At 39.2% G+C, this 20,119-nt stretch overlaps 1 protein-coding gene across 1 annotated transcript in view; it reads left to right on the plus strand.

Moving 5' to 3' along the window:
* bmpr1bb (bone morphogenetic protein receptor, type IBb) overlaps positions 1-20,119 on the plus strand; it is a 113,971-nt gene that overhangs the window by 37,845 nt on the left and 56,007 nt on the right. Inside the window, 1 exon segment of the mRNA XM_082158670.1 lies at positions 10,484-10,563. The gene's annotated coding sequence lies outside the window, so the exon portion shown is untranslated.

The following is a 20,119-nucleotide window of genomic DNA, read 5'->3' on the forward strand; positions in this document are numbered from 1 at the left end:
CACGGGACTCTCAGCTCCTGTGTGTTCGGGACACGGGTCTCTCAGCACCTGTGTGTTCAGGACACGGGTCTCTCAGCGCCTGTGTGTTCAGGACACGGGTCTCTCAGCACCTGTGTGTTCAGGACACGGGACTCTCAGCTCCTGTGTTTTCGGGACACGGGACTCTCAGCTCCTGTGTGTTCGGGACACGGGTCTCTCAGCTCCTGTGTGTTCGGGACACGGGACTCTCAGCACCTGTGTGTTCGGGACACGGGTCTCTCAGCACCTGTGTGTTCGGGACACGGGACTCTCAGCACCTGTGTGTTCGGGACACGGGTCTCTCAGCACCTGTGTGTTCAGGACACGGGTCTCTCAGCACCTGTGTGTTCAGGACACGGGTCTCTCAGCACCTGTGTGTTCGGGACACGGGACTCTCAGCACCTGTGTGTTCGGGACACGGGACTCTCAGCTCCTGTGTGTTCGGGACACGGGTCTCTCAGCTCCTGTGTGTTCGGGACACGGGACTCTCAGCACCTGTGTGTTCAGGACACGGGTCTCTCAGCTCCTGTGTGTTCAGGACACGGGACTCTCAGCTCCTGTGTGTTCGGGACACGGGTCTCTCAGCTCCTGTGTGTTCGGGACACGGGTCTCTCAGCACCTGTGTGTTCGGGACACGGGTCTCTCAGCTCCTGTGTGTTCGGGACACGGGACTCTCAGCGCCTGTGTGTTCGGGACACGGGACTCTCAGCTCCTGTGTGTTCGGGACACGGGTCTCTCAGCTCCTGTGTGTTCGGGACACGGGACTCTCAGCTCCTGTGTGTTCGGGACACGGGACTCTCAGCTCCTGTGTGTTCGGGACACGGGACTCTCAGCTGACTCTCAGCACCTGTGTGTTCGGGACACGGGTCTCTCAGCACCTGTGTGTTCGGGACACGGGTCTCTCAGCACCTGTGTGTTCGGGACACGGGACTCAGCACCTGTGTGTTCGGGACACGGGACTCTCAGCACCTGTGTGTTTGGGACACGGGACTCTCAGCACCTGTGTGTTCGGGACACGGGTCTCTCAGCACCTGTGTGTTCGGGACACGGGACTCAGCACCTGTGTGTTCGGGACACGGGACTCTCAGCACCTGTGTGTTCGGGACACGGGTCTCTCAGCACCTGTGTGTTCGGGACACGGGTCTCTCAGCACCTGTGTGTTCGGGACACGGGACTCAGCACCTGTGTGTTCGGGACACGGGACTCTCAGCACCTGTGTGTTCGGGACACGGGACTCTCAGCTCCTGTGTGTTCGGGACACGGGACTCTCAGCACCTGTGTGTTCGGGACACGGGTCTCTCAGCACCTGTGTGTTCGGGACACGGGACTCTCAGCACCTGTGTGTTCGGGACACGGGTCTCTCAGCACCTGTGTGTTCGGGACACGGGTCTCTCAGCACCTGTGTGTTCGGGACACGGGTCTCTCAGCACCTGTGTGTTCGGGACACGGGACTCTCAGCACCTGTGTGTTCGGGACACGGGACTCTCAGCTCCTGTGTGTTCGGGACACGGGACTCTCAGCTCCTGTGTGTTCGGGACACGGGTCTCTCAGCTCCTGTGTGTTCGGGACACGGGACTCTCAGCACCTGGGTGTTCGGGACACGGGACTCTCAGCACCTGTGTGTTCGGGACACGGGTCTCTCAGCACCTGTGTGTTCGGGACACGGGACTCTCAGCACCTGTGTGTTCGGGACACGGGACTCGGCACCTGTGTGTTCGGGACACGGGTCTCTCAGCTCCTGTGTGTTCGGGACACGGGTCTCTCAGCTCCTGTGTGTTCGGGACACGGGACTCAGCACCTGTGTGTTCGGGACACGGGTCTCTCAGCACCTGTGTGTTCAGGACACGGGTCTCTCAGCACCTGTGTGTTCAGGACACGGGTCTCTCAGCACCTGTCTGTTCGGGACACGGGTCTCTCAGCACCTGTGTGTTCGGGACACGGGACTCTCAGCTCCAGAAGCGTTTCACTCGGATATATGACACAATAGAGAAGAATCGCAACTTCTCTTTCATAATGTAATATACACTAATATTATAGAATTATCAGCACTGACACAATCGGATGAGAACAAAAAATGGAACTGAATCGATCTGAATAATGACAGTGTTGTGTTCAGTAGAGCTGAATTTGGATGTCTCGTATTTGAACTTTGCATCATTGACTCGGTTATTTCTCTGTTTATTACTGTGAAGCTGCTTTGAAACAATATGTACTGTATATAGAAATAAATGTGGCTGCTGGGATAGTTATGAGTGTTTGAGACGCAGCCGAACGTCGGAGCGAAGGCTAAAATAGGTGGAGACAGACGTGTGTGTGTGTGTGTGTGTTTGTGAGGCCTGACAGTTTGATGGCATTCCTGCTTTGTTCCATGAAATCACAGTTGTGGCAGATGCAGCCAAACTCCCAACAGCTGTGCGGTTCTTCTGCAATCTCGGCTTACACACACACACTCACACTCACTACACACACACACACACACACACACACACACATGCACACGCACACACGCACATACACATACACATAAACGCACGCACACACACACACTCACGCACACACTCACGCATGCACACACACACACACACACACACACACACACACACACACACACACACACACTTGCACATACACACACACACACACACACACTTGCACATACACGCACACTCACACTAGCACACACTCATTCACACACACTCACATACGCACACACTCATTCACACACACTCACATACGCACACACACACAGTCACACACACACACAGTCACACACGCACACACAAACATGCTGAATGTTATATATATATATGTGTGTGTGTGTGTGAGAGAGAGAGAGTATTGCCTCTTGTTGTGTTCAGGGAAGAGTCTGCTGTCGCTGAATCAGTCTCTTGCTCTTTATGCTGCTTTTATTGTTCTGACAGAGAAACTGGATGCGTGCATGGAAACTTTTGCGGTCTTAAACACACGTTCTATTGTTTCCTTCAGCCTGACGCTGGCTGTCGAACCCTAAACATTTTAATTGTGCAGTATATGTTCAGAAATGAGTTTTAGTTTCCTCTAGGGAACGCAGGCGAGAACCGGAGCTCCAGACGCTCATGATCCTGCAGAGCTTTACCTAGAATGAGCTCGCACACTTTATATGATCGTCACTATTACAGGGAAAAGCCTGAAACTGCTCACTGTGACTTTCTTTCTCCTCCGAAACACAGAAAGAGATGTGTGTGGGTTTTGGTCTTTGTTTTGGGAAATATTCTTGAAAAATAAGTGCAATTATTTCCTGTGCATTGAACAAAATAATTTTACGTAATGTTTTTAATGTATATTTGTAACTAGAAGAACAGAAGTATAGTAAACGGTGAAACTATTTGCACTACATATTATTCTATTCTGGATTCTGATTTAATGGTTTAATTACATTTTAATAATCAAAAAGCATGTCTAATCAATTTGATTCATAAAACTTTAACAACTTAATCATTTATTACAGTTTTTACAATTATAAGGCCCTATGAAATGTGAAATGTACATAAAATAATGAATAAATTTAAATAAAATTATATCAAATACCAGTTTGCAATATCAAGCAGCATAAGACTTTTTAGCTCGGCAAAAATTTAATTTAAATATGCACATTTAAATAGCAATTTATTACATATTTAATTAGGTATAAAGTCACATGATGAACTGCAAAGTAGTACATTTATATATGTAAATGTATTTATTAATTCATTACATATTGAAATTAAGTATAGTCACATGATGAACTGCAAAGTAGTAAATTTATGTATGCAAATTTAAATACATTTATTTATTAATTCATTACATATTTAAATCAGGTATAAATTCACATGATGATTTGCAGTGTAGTAAATTTAAATATGCAAATATAGCGAGAGTCACGGTGGAGGGCAAGATTTTTCACTCTCAGTCTGTTCCTCACAATCACATAAAATCATCTTATGATTTCAGAAGGAATATAGTTGGAATATATAGTGCACAAGATGTATATGGAATATTGTTATTATGCTTTTTGTTGTTGTTGCACAACAATGTCTGTTTCTATTTAGTTTGATTGTATAGAAGAACGTCATCTCTTCTTCTGTGAGTCGCATGCATTTACAGGACTGTGGTAAATGATGATAGATTGTCAGTTTTGTTGAACTGTCCTACGGAGGCCCTGAAGGGACATGTTGATGTGGTGTAGTGTGTGATGATGAAGGGGGTCACGACGGGTCCTGCTCGCTCTCATGTGTTCTCGATTAGTTCCAGCGCACCCGTCCCATCATACCAGCCTCAAATCCCCCGCAAAATATGCAACTGTCCATATGCCACCCATCCTGGCTAATGCATCAAACGTAGGATTTATCACGTACGCTCTGCATTCCTAAATCCACACACGACTTCATAGTTGCAGGTTTGATGTCAGACGAAGGTGTTCTTCCAACAACAACAACTGTTTATGATCATTGTGTTCATGCGTGAGTTATTAATAGAGCAAACTTCACTCGGGAATAAAAGATGCTGCATACCGATGCGTTTATGACCCGGGACACTTTAGCCCCATATAGCACTGAAGATCTGACACAGATTACAATGTTTAGATATGAACATTTATAAGAGAGTGTTAAAGGGAAAGTTCATTAATGTCGGTCATTATTTGCTCATGCCAAACCAGTGTGAGTTATTTTATTCTGTAAAACATCAAATGAGATGTTATATAGGAAAGCGATTATAGGAGGGGAAGGGGGCAATAAAACAAGTTTATATTAGTCTATAATTAGTAAATTAGTGTGTGTGTGTGTGTGTGTGTGTGTGTATATATATTTATGATTGAACATATGGCACATCATTTACTTATACTCAACATTATCTTGTGTTAAACCATATGACTGTATATATTGACAACAATTTTTATTTACTTATGAATATAAATATTCTATTAATACATATTTATTCATTGTAATAAATTATGTATATTTATAACTATATATATAACTATATATATATATATATATATATATATATATATAATATTATATATATTATATATACACACACATTTATCTAGCTGTTTATTGATCTGCCAGTGTCTGTGAAATGTGTGTGTATATATATTATATATGTTCTATATTAAATATTTATATAGTATTATATATAATATAAATAGAAGAAATGAAGATATATGTATAATTTAATCAAATAAATGTATTATTTAACAAACATTTGTTTATAATTTATTTAGATATTTAAAATTTGTATATATATAATATATATATATATATTATATTATATATATATATATTATTTAATAAAAAAGTATTTTATATATATTTCAGTCTATATATAAACTATATATATATATATATATATATATATATATATATATATATATATATATATATTTCAGTCTATATATGTCTACGCTCATCCTCTCAGATGCTGCTTTACCACAATTTCATGATTTAATAGTATAAAATTGTATAAAACACGCACTGATCGTACTGTGTACTACTATTCTTTTGACTAGTGTATGTGAAACATTATGCAATCATATTTTCAAAAATCCTGCTAAACATCTCCATCAAGATGTCACACAACTGTATCATGACTTTATCATGCAGAATATTTAATATCGCGAGTGACATCCAGTTATCAACTCACAAAGTTACTTTGCATTTGTAATATAGTTGTATATTTGATTTTGTCAAATAATTTTCACATTATCGGCTAAGAGTGAAAAAGATATTAAATGCTTAAATTTGATATTTTAAGTTTATGTATTACATTTATAATAAAATGTGTATGAGTTTTAGCCTGGAAATCCAGACCTAAATCTAAAAGATTAATGGTCTGGTGTCGATCAATGAAAATCGGCCAGCTCGAGGGGCGGCACCAAGCATGCATTTGAAAATCTCACTGCACGCTATTGGATAACACTACGACCAATCACAACAATAAACCCCATACGCTTCGCTACCAGCGGAGCTAACTGGTAGATTAGACTCTTCCGGTCGGCAAAACAGCAAAAACGCCCTTCTTGCAAAGGAAGGATTCGAGCGCCGTATTCTGTTCCTCTTTTGGGAAAAAGCCAAGTCTAACTCGTTCATTGTAGTGACCAAAGCCGTTTTAAACAACATGTGTTCATCTATAGCCATCTTGCAATGTTTACTAATGACTTCGACGTCACAGCGCTGTCGTCATCTTTAGCTCCGCCTCTGGCCCGCCTATATCAGATAACCCGATGTGATTGGTGCAGCTCAGATCGAGGGGCATATTTAATGAGCGTCATTACTCGACACCAGAGTAACTCGCTGAGCAAATTCAACTTGTGCTCTCGCGAGAACTCTGGATTTCCAGGGTATATGAGTTTATTAATCATTTTGTAAATGTTTATATAATAATAATGAATAATAAAATACGCAAGAATAGTTTGTTAAAAATAATTAACAATAAAAATATAATAATAGTTTATATATTAAATATATAGTTTTAGTTTAGTATTACAGTTTATATGTTAAAAATAATATATAATAAAATATATAAAAATAGTAAAAAAATATAGTATTAGTTATTTATACAAATTATAGTTAAATTAAATGTATTAAATAGTTTATATATATTATTTACTATTTTCTGAATACCCAGTGATTTTCAGACAGAAGGTGCTTCATCTCATTTGATAATTTTTCTATTTGATATTCAGTATTTAGAGCATTTTGGATGCAAAATAAAATATCAGATGATTTCTATTAAATGGACATCGGTGTAAAAACAGCTTTGCATTAAATTTAAGACTTTTAAGTTGTGTTTTTTTGCACTTAATTTATTTAAAAGTGCATCTGTCATGCTGGAAATGGAAGGTGAAGTTGAGCACATTGCATTGTGGGATACTCTGTTAGAGCAGATGCGGTAAGTCATTCAGGGTTTGCATACAGAGGACGAGTGTGCTGTACACACTATAGATAGTGTAGTGTAGTGTAGTGTAGTGTGTGTAGTCTATAGTGTAGTGTAGTAGTGTAGTGTGTGTAGTGTATAGTATAGTGTAGTGTGTAGTGTAGTGTGTAGTGTATAGTATAGTGTTTTAGTGTGTAGTGTAGTGTGTAGTGTAGTGTATAGTGTAGTAGTGTATAGTGTAGTAGTGTGTAGTGTAGTAGTGTGTAGTGTAGTAGTGTATAGTGTAGTATAGTGTTCTGGACTGCTGCTGGTTCTGTAGTTCTGGTCTGTAATGGACTGAATGTGTTGATCTGATGTTCTGCTCTCTCTCAGGAGTTGAGCTGCATTAACACACACACACACACCTTCACTGTGTGCAAGAGTGCATGGAAAATTACACTGGGATGTTTCTGCTTATGCCGATCGGGAAGAGGCGTGTGTGTGTGTGTGTGTGTGTGCCACTGACCCTAATGATGACCATGTGACGAGGAACCTGCCGTGAATGAGAGCGTTCTGTGACGGACACGGTTACGGATCAGGTGCTGCTAATTTAACCAGCCTGTGCTCGGAGAAACAGGTCACAGGGGTCACGTGTGTGTGTGTGTGTGTGTGTGTGTGTGTGTGTGTGTGTGTGAGACAAAGAGAGAGAAAGTGTGTGTGAGAGAGAGAGAGAGAGAGACCACAATGATAAGATTGTGGTCAATACAACTAAATGCATTTGATTATAATTAACATGACAAGGTGTACAAAACTAAAGTAGCCTAAATAAAGTAGCCGTTAGTCTGAGGTGTCGTTGCTATAACGCGTTGCTATGGACTGCGTCACTTCTGTCAAGTTGCGTGTGTCTGTCTTCGGTCTTGACTGACGGGGTTGGTCTCCGTTTTCGAGGGTCTACAACTCCGGTGTGTGTGTGTGTGTGTGTGTGTGTGTGTGTGTGTGTGTGTGTGTGTGGACGGCAGGCACAACCGTAGCAAAAGTTATACGTTTTGAAATGAAAATGCACTAGTGTGAACGTAGGTATCCCACAGTCTGCTCAAGAACCGATGCTCTCGAGTCAAATATGGTTCTTTCAGTGAGTACGTTATATGGCTCGACGGCAGGAAAAAAAATAAACCAAACATTTTTTAACTTTTTATTTAATAATAATAAAAGGTTGTGTGTCGATTCAATTCAAAATCCATATATCACATATTTTAAAATATTACATAATTCATTGAAGCCTGTTTGTCATGTACAATACACCGACCAATCATCATCTGGCACACGTTCAAATGTCATTGGACAATGTGAAGTGGAGCGGTAATTTTCCGATCATTTATAAATTAATATTAAAATGACATGGACAGACGAATTTACGTTTATGAAGCTGAATCTGCGTCGTTGAACTAGTGGATGTTAATTGACCACAAAGCACTGCACAAAACCAGCACCAAAAGTAGCATTAATGGTAACTTAAGTGTATTATTCAAGGCAGTTATATTTAGCCACATTTTACCATTTGATGAAACTATCATAGTTTGTTAATTGAAGCTCAGGCCTACAGGTCTATTATGTGAAGTGTAGGCTGACAAGAACATGTGAAATGGTGACTTTATTATTTGAACATTTTTGATAATTTTGCAGCAATAGTGTAATAGTACAGTAGCCTACTACTGCTGGTCAGAAATTTGCACACACATTAAGAAGTCCCTTATGCGCATCAAGCCTGCATTTATTTGATCAAAAGTACAGAAAAAGATTATTACAAATAATTACACGTTTGCCAAAACAGTGAGTAACAGACTGACTCGAACGCGTCACAGAGAGATTCATCCCTCTTGTTTCCACTCGTCTGTAGGCACAAATATTCAGCTTTACAGTAAGTGAATGGAGTGATATTTCAGAGATGGATTGCGTTTCCAGTGGTTATTGACTGCAGTGAGGTTATGATACATTAGCAGAAGAAAACACAGGCTCTGGATGAGGAGAGATCGATCAGAGTCCATCTGACACGCGCACGCCAACGTGGAAAAGTGCAAATAACGGAAAAATATGCTGTTTATCCACAGAGAACGTGATTCTCATGTTTCTAGCAGCAGATAAAACATTTTATTTAAAGTCAACATGAAACAGGAACACATTTTGCTTCTGTAATATTTCTTGATAAAACAGGATATTCAAGAATGTAAATAATGTCTATGTGTTTGTTTGGGGTCTGAAATACTTTTTAATGATTTTAAAAGTCTCTTCTGCTCAGCAAGACTGCATTTATTTGATCAAAAATACAGTAACATTTTTTAAATATTAGAATGTAAATCAGCTGTTTTCCATGTGAATATCTAGTAAAGTGTAATTTATTCCTGTGATCAAAGCTGAATTTTCAGCATCATTACTCCAGTCAGAACACTTTATTTTCCAGGATTCTTTGATGAAATGAAAGTTCTAAAGAAGAGTGTTTATTTGAAATAGAATATTTTGTAACATTATAAATGTCTTTACAGTTTAATGTGACCTTGATGAATAAAAGTGTTCATTTCTTTCCGTTTGATGCCAAACTTTTGACGGGTGGTGTATGTTTGTGTCCGCCGAGGTCTCGTCCTCCGTCACGCTGTGATCTGATAATGTTTAGAGACGTAATGTTGGTAATTGAGTTGTTAGTTTGTTGGCGTGCCGGTTCATCCCTACTGTCCCTCACAAACTCATTCAATCTTGTGTTTTTGATGAGGATTGTGAGGGAACATTCACTGAAACATTGCGAAAGTGGAAAACAAACGTCAGAGGAGTCGTCCTGTGATGTCAGATATCATTGCACTGATCGACTGTGATTTGAATCCAGATGTGAAGCACTAGCTTTGATTTGTTATTTCCCTGATTCACCAGCCACAGGTTCAATGATGAGAAAGTAACACATGGACGCATTAAATTGATCAAAAGTGAGAGTAATGTTACATTGTAACCAGGGTTTGAAATGTACTTTTTCACTCTTCGGCCACTTTGGCTACAAGATTTTTAAGTTACCGGCCATTCAGAACTTCTACTAGCCACAACAACAACGAAAAAACAAAAAAATATATGTATATGTGTGCATATATATACAGTATATATATATATAAATAAAAGCTCGCTGTTATTTGTTGCGTAGTGATGTTTATGTTCAACTCAAGTAGGCCAGATATGAGCAGGTTCTGCGCAATTTGCTGTATTTAATATATCATGATGACTCACGAGTTGAGTATTTGCGTTAAATCAGTGCAGATTTGTCTTACGTGAACTTCCACGAAGTGAGTAAACATAATAAGTAACACGCCAAATTGGCTAGTGATTTGACAGCGTTACCCACCCCAGTTGATTTTTACCCGCATTTGGCGGGTTGGCGGGTGTTAATTTCAAACCCTGATTGTAACATTTGTAATGTTACAGAATATTTCTATTTCAAATAAACACTCTTATTTTTAAGGACTAATGAGAGTTTTTATTTGACATCATAAATAGAATCATTCACCCGTTCAGAGTCACGTGATCCTTCTGAAATGAGTCTCTCTTTTTCTGTCAGGTGTGTGACGGGTGAAAGGTCAGATGATCAGACTGTGACGATCTGAGCTGCTCGACACGTCCTCAGACAGACACACACAGGTGAGAGTTTCTCCAGCTCAGAGAGACGCCCGTATCCGACTCTCGTGTGCCGTCACCTTTCTTTCCCATTCTGACATTCAGTTTGGAGTTCAGGAGATTGTCTTGACCAGGACCACACCCCTAAATGCATTGAAGCAACTGCCATGTGATTGGTTGATTAGATAATTGCATTAATGAGAAATTGAACAGGTGTTCCTAATAATCCTTTAGGTGAGTGTATTATTATTAATAATTGTACATAATTATACATCAAGGCAATTTTCCACTTTGGTGGACAATAAAGGCATACAATACTATATATATATATATATATATATATATATATATATATATATATATATACAGTATATTACAGTTATATCTGTATTTTTTAAACATATTTGCATCTTGTCATATATGCAGATTTAACTATGCTACATTAGCCATGATCTGTTTGTTTGAGTGTAACCTCTGACACTATGTATTGATTTTGTTTGGTAGCAGTGACAGAACCGACACACTTGACCTTTGACTGGTGGTCAGTGTGTTTTATTGTGTGTTGTGTGAATGTCCTCTGGCCGTCCTCACACACAATCACAGCCTGTATGAGAGACATCAAAACGCCTGTGAGAAGATCAGTTTTTGTTTTTCTGATCCTAAAGCCTGGCTTGTTTCGCTGCTCTTTGTTTCTTCTTTCTTTGTGCACTTTCTTCTGGGTTTCTTTGATATTTGCGTGTGTTCTGGTGTGGGCCGGCGTGGTTTGTGGGATTTTAATTGGCGAGTGGAGTCAGGTGGCGCCACCGGTTGCTCAGAGCCTCGTTAGCGCAGCGCTGTGTAATCGCTTTGTCTCTACAGTGTGAATATGAACACTGGTGCATGAACTCTTGACCTCGTCCTTTTATCTATAATCACCCAAACCCTGAGCCAGACCTTCACCACCGTGCATCTGTCGCCAGCACATTATTATCATTAGTTTTATAACAAATGAATAAAATAAAAATAAAAAATATATATATACTCTTGACATTGTGTGTGTCTATATATACATGCATACAGTACCTGTCAAAAGTTTGGAAACATTACTATTTTTTATGTTTTTGAAAGAAGTCTCTTATGCTCATCAAGTCTGCATTTATGTGATCAAAAATACAGAAATATTATTACAATTTAAAATAACGATTGTCCATTTTAATATACTTTAAAATATAATTTATTTCTGTGACGCAAAGGTGATTTTTTTTTTTATCAGCCATTACTCCAGTCTTCATGGTCCTTCAGAAATCATTCTAATATGTAGATTTATGATCAATGTTGGAGAAAGTTGTGCTGCTCACTCAGTGTTTTTTAACCTGTGATACTTTTTTCAGGATTCTTTGATGAATTAAAAGTAAAAAAAAAAAAATTGTACATCAAGTTAAACTAAATGAAAATAAAAATTGTTGCCTTGCCAACTAATTAAAATATTATTATAAATAAAATCATTTTAAAGTTTGTTTTTCATATTTGATTTTTTTTATGCCAGTTAACATAATGCAAATGTTTTCATGGTTTTAGGTTTAGTTAACTATAGTAACTTTGATTAATAGAGTAGAGTAGAGTAGAGTAGAGTGGAATCGAGTAGAGTAGAGTAGAGTAGAGTAGAGTGGAGTAGTGTAGAGTGGAATAGAATGGAGTGGAGTGGAATAGAGTAGATTATATTAGAGTAGAGTGGAATAGAGTGGAGTAGAGTAGAATGGAGTGGAATAGAGTAGATTAGATTAGAGTAGAGTGGAATAGAGTAGATTATATTAGAGTAGATTAGAGTGGAATAGAGTAGATTAGATTAGAGTGGAGTGGAATAGATTACAGTAGAGTGGAATAGAGTAGAGTAGAGTGGAATAGAGTAGATTAGAGTGGAGTGGAATAGAGTAGAGTAGAGTGGATTAGAGTGGATTAGAGTAGATTAGAGTAGAGTGGAATTGTGTAGAGTAGAGTGGAATAGAGTACATTTACATTTTACATTTATTCATTTAGCTGACGCTTTTATCCAAAGCGACTTACAATTGCTATATATGTCAGAGGTCGCACGCCTCTGGAGCAACTAGGGGTTAAGTGTCTTGCTCAGGGACACATTGGTGTCTCACAGTGGATTCGAACCCGGGTCTCTCACACCAAAGGCATGTGTCTTATCCATTGCGCCACCACCACCCCAGTGGCGCAGAGTAGATTATATTAGAGTAGAGTGGAATAGAGTAGAGTGGAACAGAGTAGATTAGATTAGAGTGGAGTGGAATAGAGTAGATTAGAGTGGAGTGGAATAGAGTAGATTATATTAGAGTAGAGTAGAGTGGAATAGAGTAGATTAGATTAGAGTGGAGTGGAGTGGAATAGATTAGATTAGAGTAGAGTGGAATAGAGTAGAGTGGAGTAGAGTAGAGTAGAGTGGAATAGAGTAGAGAGTAGATTAGAGTAGAGTGGAATAGAGTAGAGTGGAATAGAGTAGATTAGAGTAGAGTGGAATTGTGTAGAGTAGAGTGGAACAGAGTAGATTAGATTAGAGTGGAGTGGAATAGAGTAGAGTAGAGTAGAGTGGAATAGAGTAGATTAGATTAGAGTGGAGTGGAATAGAGTAGAGTAGAGTAGAGTGGAATAGAGTAGATTAGAGTAGAGTGGAATAGAGTAGATTAGAGTAGAGTGGAATAGAGTAGATGAGATTAGAGTGGAATAGAGTAGATGAGATTAGAGTGGAGTGGAGTGGAATGGTTAGAGTAGAGTAGAGTAGAGTAGAGTAGAGTAGAGTAGAGTAGAGTAGAGTAGAGTAGAGTAGAGTAGAGTAGAGTAGAGTAGAGTAGAGTAGAGTAGAGTAGAGTGGAATAGAGTAGATTAGATTAGAGTGGAGTGGAATAGAGTAGAGTGGAACAGAGTAGATTAGATTAGAGTGGAGTGGAATAGAGTAGAGTAGAGTAGAGTGGAATAGAGTAGATTAGAGTAGAGTGGAATAGAGTAGATGAGATTAGAGTGGAGTGGAGTGGAATGGTTAGAGTGGAGTAGAGTAGAGTAGAGTAGAGTAGAGTAGAGTAGAGTAGAGTAGAGTAGAGTAGAGTAGAGTAGAGTAGAGTAGAGTAGAGTGGAATAGAGTAGATTAGAGTAGAGTGGAATAGAGTAGATTAGAGTAGAGTGGAATAGAGTAGATGAGATTAGAGTGGAGTGGAGTGGAATGGTTAGAGTGGAGTAGAGTAGAGTAGAGTAGAGTAGAGTAGAGTAGAGTAGAGTAGAGTAGAGTAGAGTAGAGTAGAGTAGAGTAGAGTAGAGTAGAGTAGAGTAGATCACTGTAAGAGTGATGCCGAGGCTCTGTGCATCTGAAACACACACACACACACATACACACACACACACACACACACACACGGAGTCTAATGTAATCAGGCAGGTGTGGGGGTCAGTGAGGGTTTATGGGTCGGGGTCGTGACCCCTGGTGTCGGTTCGGCTTTGTTGGACTGTCTTAATTAGAGCCTTCGGGTTCCATTGTGCTCAGACACTTACCAAAAACCCCTTCATTAAACGCTCCTGTGAGTTTGGCAGGTTGGCCGCGTGTTTTCGCACATTAATAATGGGAAGTAAATGCTAAAGGAATGCTGTGGGTTCAGTTCATGTTAAGATCCATGTGCAACATCTGTGATGGGCCGGAGATGATCACAGAACGGCCTTTGACTGAAATCACTTTTACAGTAATGCACATACAGTACAGTGGACGTCTGCACCAGGGTTATTATAGCCGACTAAAACTAAAACCATAAAAAAACTTTATTCTTAGAATATAATCCAGAATATATAATTATAAATGCATTTGCTTTGTGTAGATAAAGTCTTGAAATGTTGGTGTTGTCGGTAACTGTGGTATAAGTGTAATAATGGAGCACTGGATTATTGCACAAATAAATGCATGCGAACGAACTGCTCTGTTGATGCTGTGGTTCCAGTAACGCCATGTTTTCAGTAATCCATCAGTAATCGACCGAATCTACCTCTGTGAACATGGATTTGTTGTGTGGTGTGTCCAGAATAAAGTCTTTGTTTGTGTTTCCCATCATCAGAGCGTTAACCCGCAGCTCTGGGTGTTGGTCAGTCGAGCGCTCCAGTGATTCTGTCTGTAATACTGTTTTACTGGAGTCGCAAACAAGCGTGTGTCTGTTTGACTGGATAGTCAGTGTGCAGAAAACCAGCTAAAACCATCACACACTCTCAAAAACCCTATAAAACCCTCTCTGCGTCTCAGGTTCAGTTTAAATCTGCTTTATTAGTGCGACTGGATCACTTCAGTTTGGAAAGAGGACAATATTGATATTCATTCAACAGTCTATTAGTATTATTTTTATTATAATTAATATACTATTAAATTATATATAAATATTATTTATTAATATTTTGAATTAGCTTTTAACTGTTGGCCTATAATAAACAACATAAAATAAAAATTATATAATAAAAATAATAATATAAATATTAATAATAATAAAAAATACATTAATAATAATACACTTTTAATAATAATATCAATTACATATTATCAATATATTATTATGAATTATACAGCAGTATTAGTATTATTTTTATTCTTCAGCAGTGTTATTTTAGTATAATTAATATACTATTCAAGTATTTATTTATGATTTGAATTAGCTTTTGTTTGAATATTTTCAGTTTCTATTTTAAAGCTATTTGTAAATTTGGCATGAAGTGGTTAATAAACAAAACTGCATGCATTTTGCGGAAGAAAACAACAACCATAATGAAATTACCTTCACAATAGATAATGATAATATACATATATATACATATAATTCAGATTGAAGTAAAAAAATTCCCCTTGACTTACATCACTTTTCAAAATCAGAAGTGATGTCATTGTGATATTTGCATACTGACTCATGATTGGTCATTGGTAGTTGCATTCAGACTGTAGAAAGGGTGTCATGTTTCGCATGCACAGTAAAAGCAGCATTTCAACAAGAAACAAAGACTAAAACCTTTCTTCAAACTCCAAAACGAAAAGGTTTATGAATCTGTAACTGGAAACTGTGATTGATCAGTGACTAATGTGAATATTAGAGGAGCCAGAATGATCAGTAGCGCAGGATAAAGAGGGAAGTGTTGAGCTGTGGTGTGTGGAGAAACTCACATAAAAGTGTGTTTGTCCTGTTGCTGAATCAGGACGGCTGTGTTTTTACCACGTTTAAGGGGTGTTTTTAGACATTAACTGTGGTAAAATCACTCGATGCACGGCCTGTCGTGGCTTTTTGCTTTTAGAAAGTTTAAACAACTGCAACATGGTCAATTTGTTCAATTAGTAATCAGAATGAGCAATTGTTTTAGCTCATCCAATCTGAATTTAGAGTGTGTTGTATAATGTGTATAATCTCTTTGAATAAACTGATAATTTGGCACCAGACGTCTCGTTAGAAACTGGTGCTGTTTTTGGCCTTGATCACGACGCGTCTCCGACACAAAGGACAAATGTGTGTGAATCCCCCCCCCCCCCCCCCCCCCATTTCATTTAATTTTTTCCCCAAATTCTGGGTATGTTTTTTGTTTTCTGTTTTAATGGTTTATTCATGTTGAATAATCAAAAAGGAAATCTAATCAATTGAATTCATACAACTTTAACAATTTAATAATTTATTACAATTTTAACAATATCGCCCTATGAATTGTGTTTTATTTTCCAGAAACTCTGTCTTGTCTGTGTTTTAATATTTCTGGATTCTGTGTTTTATGATTTAATACAAATTTATTATCAAAAAACGGAGGTAATTAAATTAATGCATAAAAATGGTATGATTTATTTAGTCTTTTAAAATGTAATCAAATGAAATATGAACAATTCCTTTCTCCTTGTTTTTTTTTTGGCAGAGTTTTAGAATGCCCCTTTTTATAATATGTAAAATAAGTCTCTGATGTCCCCAGAGTGTGTGTGTGAAGTTTTAGCTCAAAATACCCCACAGATAATTTTAGGGCGTTTTCACACCTGAGAGTCCGAACCAAAGTTCATGTTCTGATACATTGTATACATTTGGTTAGTTTTGGTTTGGTTTCACATTGCAATTATGCGAGCGCACTAAAGAACTTTACATGACGTACTTGCGTCCTGTCGTCATCATCTATATGCGCTGCATCTTGACATTGATTGGTTTGTAAATGGACGTGTGTCTGATGTCAGCTAGTTGTCAGTTCGGCGAGTAGCTTTGACAAGAATGAATGAACAGACGCATATCGTTGCCACTATACTTGTATTATTATGGCATTACTCCCTGCAGCACCAGCTATACTCCAGGCTAGCTCACATTCGCCAAATGAACGTCCTCGTTGTGCGAACATTTTGTCGTCACCGGCAGGACACAGGAAAAATGTGTGTGTGCGCGCAAACGCTGTGGGCAGGACTGACAGATCTGCACATAAATATTCTTCTTCAGTTGTTTAGGCTACACGGGAACCACCGGATCTTCCTGTAAATGGTCTGAAAGTCTGAACAATACAGAAAGTGCTTTCACACTAGAAACGAACCAAACCTTTGTTCAGTTTGATCCGGACCGTGACTACCTCTTTTCGTCAGACCAAATTTCGTCTGTTTGGTCCGGACCGTGGTCCGGGGGAAGGTTTCACACCTGTAATTTTGATTCGGACCAAACTGAAAAGTCTGAAAATCCGGACCAAACAAGGTAGGTGTGAAAGGGCCCTTATATAGCATGTTCAAATTGTCACTTTTTGAGGGTGAGCAAAAACACACCTTTTGTGTCTGTGCCTTTAAATGCAAATGAGCTGCTGCTCCCGGCACAGGGGGCGGAGCTTCAAGAGCTCATGTCCTTTATAGTGATGGGAAGTCCGGTTCTTTTCCGCGAACCGGTTCTTTCGGACAGTTCGTTTCAATGAACCGGTTCAAAAAACCGGTTCACCAGTTCTTTTACGTCATCACGTAATGACGTCAATTCTATCATCCCGGCGGATAAATATACATTCAAATAAAGGCATTTGTAATCATAACTTCAGTTAAATAATAGTGCTCATCGTCATAATCATCTTGGATAGGTTTCTTACATTTACGTTTTGAAAATGAACCCTGTAGTAGGCCTAAGGCGATGCGCAAACGCGGATGTTTTACATGTCTTAAAGTGAATAAACTTCATCATTTTTATTTTATTTGTAATTAAATAAACTTACATTTCGCCGAATTCGGCCCCTCATTCAAGTCCTTGGTTCACCCGTGCTCATGTATCAGCACAGCGCATAGACAGTAACACAGCATCAGTTGGCCAAAAGAAAGTTCGGTTCAGAGACGGTGTTGTTATCACGCATGCGCAGTCTCTCCAGCTCGTCGGTTCTCCGTATCGAACGTGTCCGAAAGAAACAGTTCTCGGTTCTGTACTGGTGATGCGAGAACTGCTGCAACAACCAGTTCTTGACTCGAGAACCGCCTGTGTGTGAGCTGAGAACTACTGAAACCTTACTAGGCTATAGCCTTATTCAGTCGACAAAACTAAAAACTTGATGCATATCTATGTTTAATACGTTATGTTTTGATTAACACATTATAAACATTTACTTTGCACCCTTTAAAACCTTGGCAAGAGTTTACGTCAAAAATGTATATCAACTTACTTAGAAATGAAATGATCTGTTCCAGAAAATAATGTTTTAGTATAATAATAAATGTTTAGTTTTACAATCCATTCATTGTGTTTCCAATCTTTAAAATAATACAGTGAAAAGGCAGTAGCCTATGAGATAAACATGTTTCTAACATGTTTTATTTTGTTAGACTTATTGATGTTCAGTAAAATACTTCAGATTTGCATGCATTTCGTCCCTCTGAAAGAATTGCACGCATGCTCTCATCAGCTCATCGGTTCTCCGTATCGAACGTGTCCGAAAGAAACAGTTCTCGGTTCTGTACTGGTGGTCCGAGAACCGCTGTACCTGTACGTTCGGTAGTGCGCGCATGCTCAGTATCAACTGCTCGTGCTCATCACTTCTCTCAGCACGTCTCAGTTCAGTGAACTGTTGGATTTACTGGAGTAACATATATGCCTACTCCGGGATATTGGTTTATTTTGAGTAGAGGTGACTGTCAGGACTCAGGCATGTCCGAAAGTGAGTAACTTTAGTAACTTGTTGTGGATCAGTGCTGACGCAAGACGCGAACTGTTTCGAACGATTCAGTCCGATTTAGTGTGTACTGGTTCGACCAGTTCACTAAAAAGAACCGGTTCAAAAGAACGATTCGTTCACGAACCGGACATCACTAGTCCTTTAACCTCACACACACATGCACTGAACAATTCAAAAAACGTTTAGCCTTTTATGTTCAAACCGGAGTCAGACAATGATGGAGAGACTCAAGAAGAAGTGACAACATGTAGAAGCAACAGGACATTTCTGAATGGTTAGTTGATGAGTTTATGTAGCTGATGTGTAGTTATCTTCTAGACATTGATTAGCATATTCTGTCTTGATAATCTATAAATCGTGTTCCGGGGGCGGGGTTTATGTAAATTCTAGGGTTGGTGATGTCACTAACCCGGGAGGAATGTGGTGTAGTCTCTACCAGCTGTTTGTTGTAGTCCTTAAAAAGTGATTTCTTTAAAAGTAAATCTCTCCCTTTGCTCTGAACTTTGAGCGTCGTAACTTTGCAGATGTTGTTTATGCTCAAACAGCAACATTACACACTAACTACAGTTAGAAAAGTGAAATCATAATCAACCACCCCTTCAATGTCTGAGGTTCTTATAATTAACTTATATTAGATGAAATAGAGGTTTATGGTTTTCACACAGAGGCAGTAGCTGATGTTTCATAATCTGTGTCTCAGATATTGAGATTTCTCATTAGTGCTCACACATTTACACAAGCGCACTACTTAGTGAAGCACAGAAACTCTAGAGTTCCTGCAGTGAAAGCACACAGTCATAACACACTTCATTTGAGTGACACCGACTGAGACGTCACATCTGTGGGATTCACTTCCACTTCTCCTGGAATGAGTCTGAGTTTTACTCAGTTCTTCGGTTTGAACCTTGGATTACAAGCTGAGATATTTACCTGCTAATTAACCAGTGGCCTGTGTGTGTAAGAACCCAAACACAGCTGAGCAAACACACACACACACACACACACACACACACACACACACACACACACACACACAAACACACGCACACAGCCCAAATGCATCTGTGGCATTTCTTGTTATGAGCCGTGTTTGCTTTAGTAAAATGACCGTGATGCTTCTCAGGTGAGATGTTTACAGGTGTCGCTCACGTCATGGCGTCTGCAGAATCCTTTCACACACCAGAAGAGCCTATTTCTTATACTTATACACTAAGTTTGAGGTCGGCAAGATGTTGTTATGTTGTGGAAAGAAGTCAGTTCTGCTCACCAAGGCTGCATTTATTTGGTCAAAAATACAGTAAAAATAGTGAAATATTATTACGGTGTAGAACTGCTGTTTTCTATGTGAATATCTAGTAAAGTGTAATTTATTCCTGTGATCAAAGCTGAATTTTCAGCATCATTACTCCAGTCTTCAGTTCAATTCAATTCACAT

Source organism: Leuciscus leuciscus (assembly GCF_965113295.1).
Source record: "Leuciscus leuciscus genome assembly, chromosome: 24".
NCBI classification, from domain to species: domain Eukaryota; kingdom Metazoa; phylum Chordata; class Actinopteri; order Cypriniformes; family Leuciscidae; genus Leuciscus; species Leuciscus leuciscus.